This window comes from Lolium perenne, chromosome 2 (genome assembly GCF_019359855.2).
Source record: "Lolium perenne isolate Kyuss_39 chromosome 2, Kyuss_2.0, whole genome shotgun sequence".
In the NCBI taxonomy this organism is placed as follows: Eukaryota; Viridiplantae; Streptophyta; class Magnoliopsida; order Poales; family Poaceae; genus Lolium; species Lolium perenne.
In genome coordinates this window covers 304,409,269-304,415,796 of record NC_067245.2, presented here as the reverse complement: position 1 = coordinate 304,415,796, position 6,528 = coordinate 304,409,269, and the positions used below count along the sequence as shown (strand labels likewise).

The following is a 6,528-nucleotide window of genomic DNA, read 5'->3' as shown; positions in this document are numbered from 1 at the left end:
AGAAAGCATAAGTGGATCAAAAGACTGAAATACACAAAATGATCCCGCATGATAAGACAAACACAGTTTTTTTTTCCAAGAAAAGACAACCAAAGGATCTTTTTATTTCATCAAGACTGGGAGAGAATAATCACAAGATTGATTAGAGTGTAGGGAACAGATAGAAAGAGGGACTCATTAAACAGTCAAACTACATTGCCAAGTTCAGAGAAACTGCAACCGTGCAAAATGAAACTGGAACCGTGCAAAATAACCTGAAAACCAACTAACTCACCAACAAGCTCCGTACATAGATTAAAGTTGAATTCTACATCATACAACAATAACAACAGCAACAACAACAACATCAAAGTCTTTTTCCCAAGCCATTGGAATTCATAGGAATACCGACTATACAGGTAAGTTGGGTCTATATTTTTTCCAAGCCATTAGAATTCCATAAGCCAAAACTTGTATACAAGAAATAGCGACTCACTGAAGGCATGGAAATCATTCACACATATGCTGTATTTGACATGTGCTGAAGACTGAAAAACAGTCAGGGATGTATTAGCTTTACTTTAGCAGAGAGTTTGCATGCCATAGCAGAGCATCAAGAAAATATCAACCATGAAATTTCAAATTTTATATTATATACATGAACATAGCATAAGCAATTACAAAATCCCACCACATATAGAGCAGGTCGTACAACAATACAAACATTGCTAGTATAGATTTTAATACAGAAGCTAAACCTATTGTTGCATATCTAAATATGTACTATGTATCCCTCCTCTACGGATTTCATTGGGCTGATGCAATTATGCTATCTGCAAGAGACATTCAGAAATGCAGATGGAATGCTAGATTATGAAACTGGGAGTCAAGGCGACAACAGCTGGAGAGAAAGAAAGGCACACACTCTCTCCAAGCTAACTCACAACAGAAAGGAGATATACACTCTCTCCAAGCTAAAAAAATAATTTGATGTAGAAACAGTCAATTAGGATCAAATGCATATACATTTGTTATGAGGTTCATAGAAATCATTATGTCATAGAATACTCTTAAAACGACTGAATTTTAGCTACTGGCCCAGAAGTAAAGTCATATGTGCATGTGCTCTGGTAACATATATTATGTAAATCTCCATCATAGATGACTCGTTGCGCCGACTGGCGCAAATGTCCGAGTTATCGTATATTTATTGGCATAAGAAAAAATATTGTGAATTATATTCTACACAAATCACAAAGAAATGTGTCACGAAACCAAGTGTGTATAGACAATAAGTCGAGATGCGAGACCGATTTCTTTCGTTGGATATTTGTAAATTTTGAAAACCAGAGCATGTAACAACACTGAAAAAAATACAAGGGCAAATGCTACGATCTAAATCCAAGATGGATTTTTGGCTAGTACTATAATAATAAATGCACTTGATTACCTAAGAACCCTTCCCTGAACATGTGTTTATCTTTAAAACAAATGAGATTTAAAAAACAAGCACGTTGCTTATATACATAAAAGAAAAGGAGATACAGAAAAACGATCATGGCTAAGAGTAGATTCTGAAACTCTGTACATGCGATGGAAAATTCAGCCTGATATTAGCTTCCAGCAAGGAACAATGACCAAGTGATATCCGAACACATTCTGCAGCTGCACAAGACAACACATGGCCTGCTTGGTAGCCCATGTACGTAATTTCCAGTTCATAATAGAGAGGGTACTGCTTGAAAAAGACATTTACTGGAACTCTTGACTGTCAGAGCATTGCCTTCCTAATGAGGACAGAAACAAAACCAAATACATGATAGCTAATACTGTGTACAACGGTACAAGTGTTAAAATGCCGTGACAAACTAAAGGAAATATTGGTACCAACCTGAACATGTTTTAGCTTGGCTGAAATCAGCTCATAAGTCAAAAGTAATCATTCTGCGGGAAAAATGTAATTAATAAATTTGTTCACTAAGTGACCAAAACCGTAAACTGTGTCACTTAATAAAATATCCTCCAGTGCATGTATAGGTCAGAATAAAGATAATAGAGCATCTAACTAAAAAATAAGATCAGTACTATCTCGACGACAACCCAAAAATCAACATCTCCAAGATTAAATATGACAGTATTATGTACCGTATGAACATGTAAATACTATGCCGTAGCTGTTGCAAAGATGTGTTAGTGGAATTATTTGTGGCATCACTCGCAAGGCAGTGTGCTTACCTAGATTGGAGTTCTGAAATTTTAACAAGTAATGACCGTTCTTTCTCAGTATTAGCTGTTTGAAACTGCCAAACAATAGGAAGGACAGTTTCAGTGATAACAATCAATCTTCTGGAGAACTGCTATTACCAGGTAAGGGTAACCTTATGAACACGACAAATCATACACCAGATTACTGCTTACCATTGTCTCACTCTCCATAGTTTGGACTTGCGATGACATTTCAGACTGTGCACCTGAAGAAAAACATTAGATTTAAAGATATAACCAAAGAAGTAAGGAGAACTCAGTAGCCAGAAGGGGAAGAAAATACCGTCAGCTTTCTCATTATGTTGCATGCTACTTAGTAGGTTAACGATCAGATCCTGTAGTAAGGAAATAAAAACATTGGTTAATGTCTTCTTATATAACTCATCATGTGCATTCGTAAGCATGCTAAAGCTTACTCCATACTTGCTGAAGCGTAGTCTGTTGCACGATGTTCTCAAGGTGTGGAATGAGAATCGACGATGATACCGAGCTATTGCAGAGTTCCTTTAGTTGATGGCTGTTAGACTGTAGCATTCATGCATCAAGAAAATCTGATCAGCTATAACAGAAGCTGCAAAAGGGGAGGAAATGCTATACGGGTATCTCTAAGGTCTATTTCCGTTTCGAAAGGTAAATGCAGTGTGCCCATAAGGTGCATAGGCTTCATTTATCCGCTAAAAGGAAACATTTTCTCATGGTTTCCTTAAGAAACTAAAACTGAGCAAATAAACCTGAGATAGAAGAATTATACCATTGGTTTGGCGTTCACAATCCAATCACCAACACTTGCAGATTTTCTTAGCTGTACACCCTGACCAAGAAAGGTATTTAATCACAAATATACGACTGCCATAGATTATAGAATGCAACTATATTCTGAATATAGCCTGCTCATACTAATGTTCATAACAATCTTACATGTGGTGATTTGCGTGAGATGGTACTAAATGGAATTTCCAGAACCTGTATAGTAAAGGATTTAATATAAAAAACAAAGTAACTCTGCTCAGTGCTGTCACCTTAATTAATCCACCAAATCCGCTTACCTTTGCAAGATCGACGCTCTCAGATGTCACAGAAAAGCGGCCTTTATATTGCACCACATTACGTTTAGACTTATCTCCCAATGAATCCACATATCCTTCAATGGTTAAAAGAAACTCATCAAGTACCATTCATCCAGAAAGTACACAACTCCAAAGCGAACCAAAGCAAACAAAAGAGACCCACACCTATGTAAGGCCAGTACGAACTCCATACCAAAAGAAATCAACATATTTAAGCAACCATAGCCCAGCCTTCTCTGGCTATCATGTGCCTGTGATACACCTCTTTCTAAATATCTTCTACATCAGGAAAATTCAACGAGTTAATTGATAGACACACTGAAAAATATATATGAGGCTTTACAATGAGTTAATTCAAAGAGTAACAAAAAACTATTTTTGAACCAATTGCTACAAAATGAAAATGGTACAAGTACAAACAAAAAGAACTGAACGTGGAAGAGTAACAATTATGCAATCTGCCTGCATTGAGACCATCATGCTTATCCTTGTGATGAAAAAGTAGTACAGTAAAAATGAAAGAACTGAACGCCGAAAAATGGCGTGATGAATAATGGAACACCAAGCTGACAATCTCATTCATAGAATCCAAGAATATAAAAAGCAATGCTAATTTTGTAGAAGAGCTTGCTTATCACATACAGTTAAGGTGTTGTCACAACAGAGTATTTCTCTTGCCACATTGATTTGAGAAGTACAATCTGCATATGAAGTTGGGGAAGAGTAGAAGCATACCTGCAGCAGCCATGCAGTCCACGAACACAAATGGTGGCTACTCGCCGTTAGTGAATCGTCTAGACATCCAAATCCTACCTGCAAAATAAAAATGAAATTGGGGAGGAACAAATCAAAATGAGGAGCTCAAAACATATGTCAAAGCTAGATAAATATGGCCATTCAACTTTGAAATCAAGGGATTATGAATGTTTTATTGTTACAGTAGTTACCTCCGTATTCTGCATCGAGCACAATTGGTAGCAGCGAAAAAGCTTCCAAGTAATCATGGAAGGTACATCAGATCTTAACAAACTTTTCATCAAACGACTTCTGCTCCTGCATATTGCAGAAAATCCTTAATAAAATAACTGAAAGAAAAGTAAGCTCATCAAACCATCTGTATCCAATTCTGAGGTACGAAAATTGAAGCATTGAGACCATCATCTTTATCCTGATGGTGAAAAAAATATACCATGGAATCACATGATTTTTAAGAGAAAAAATTATAGAACAATCTATACTTATCCTAATTTGTGTCTTATATACAATTACTTTATTCAGTGAACCACATGTGACCGAATATGAACTGACATAGGTTAATCCAGCCTAGCATGCTACCAAAGCATGCAATTTACTTTCTAATAAGTTCTCAATCTGTCTAGTCATGAATGTGCAAGCACCAAGGAGTAAAATTGCACTATCTTTCTAGTCCCACCACAAATAACACCCGTTTATTTTAGTTAATCAGCAACTACATATTTGGTGATTTGTAGAATAAGAACATTTATTGAATCGTAGAACTGCACATATTCACATTTTTTAGTTAATCAGCAACTACAGTTATGCATCAAGGTTCATCTACAACACAGCAACCATGCTACCAGATTTGATAAAATCAACAACATCCACACACCGCCGAGCCGATAATCTAGATTAAAACTGAGCATAAATCATGATGGGAGCTGATATACCTAGGGACACATCGTAGATGGCGAGGTTGTCGGGAAGGTCGCCCAGATCGACCAAGGACACCCGCCTTTGTCAAGGGAGTCGCCGCCGCAAGCACGCCTCAAGTCCCCACCATCTCCTCATTGCGCATCACCGGTGCAAGACATCTCGCTGCACCTCCTGGCCACCCAACTGAGTGGAGGGGAGGAGATGAAGGAGCAGCAAGTCGTCCGCTGTGGCATGGTCTTCCCCGTCCGGCCTAAATCAGAAGCAACAACAGCAACCTCAAACTCTTCGATTACACCATTGCCACAACCGAAGGAAATCAAAGGACAGAGCAAGAGGTAGCAAATCACTGATTTGAAGCATACATGAAAATAAAACATGTAGATCTCATACGTGAGGTAGCAGATCACTGATTTGAAACATACATGAAAATAAAACATGTAGATCTCGTACGCGGATGAAAGAGCAAGCCAGCGAACTGCTTGCAAGCATGAGAAACGACCAAGTAGAACTGTACCTCGCCGACTGTGGCCGTGGCCGAGGCTTCCCTCGTCCCCCGCGGCCAGCCGAACCACCGCACATCCCCGCACCAAACGAAGAACCGGCGTCCATGGATCTCAGAGAGAAGCGACATCACGCAGACCTGCGCCCCCTCGACCTACGTCCCCTCCTGCTCGTGCGTGGCCAGCTCCGGTGCTCTGCGGACGAGGAGGCGAAGCCACGGACGAAGAGGAAGGAGGTGGTTGTCCTCTCCTCATCTCATCTCGGGACACCACGAGATCTTCCTCGCCGCCGAGACGACCACCCGTGCCTGCCCTTCTCGCCGCCGCCCCTTTCCATTCCGACCGCAGCCACCGTCGGGGGCTCCCGTAGTTTCTCTGGATGCGGCCGATTGGGAGGAAGAGAGGAGGCGGCTGATTCGGGAGGAGGAGAGGAGGGATTGGGGAGGAGAGTGAGAAGGCGGATTGGGTATCACCCCTGCCCCACGCGCGGAGAAGGAGGCTGACCCGGCCGAGCGCCCGCGGCTGTCTCCGACCGCCGGACCCTGCGCGTATCCAGTCCCACACGTCATAGACACCCTAGAATGCTAAACGAGTGAGGAAAAATTTGACCGCATCGAACGGCTGCAGTGAAAAGCGGGCGGGGGAAATTACTGTAGCAACGAGCGGGGGAAATTACCGTAGCAACGCGATTGGATGGTCCGGATCGACGCGCGCCTGAGGATGCCCTGGGGAGGCGGGTACCCTAGCGGGTTTTATAGGAGAGATTAGGTTTTCGGCGAACGCCGGAAAATAATGTGTCTTGTAGCGAGTTTTCCCAAGAGAAAATAACACCGCCGCTAGTCGCCAGATCGGCGGCGCTTTGGTCCTCGTTCCCGGTGCCGCTGACTACTGCAGATCGGCGCTTTGAGGCCTTGTTTGGTTGCAGGCTTTCCCGGAGGATTCCCCTCGTTTTCCCTGGCCTATCGTTCCCTGGGCCGAACTGCCCCGGGTAAGCCCACGTGAATATTTGGATAGCCACGAGCCAACCTTTCCGCAGCCTTTCC

The 6,528-nt window shown here is 41.6% G+C and overlaps 1 pseudogene; it reads right to left on the bottom strand.

Moving 5' to 3' along the window:
* Positions 1-1,542: 1,542 nt before the first annotated feature.
* On the bottom strand, positions 1,543-3,049 carry LOC127330843 (uncharacterized; annotated as a pseudogene).
* Between the last annotated feature and the right edge of the window lie 3,479 nt (positions 3,050-6,528).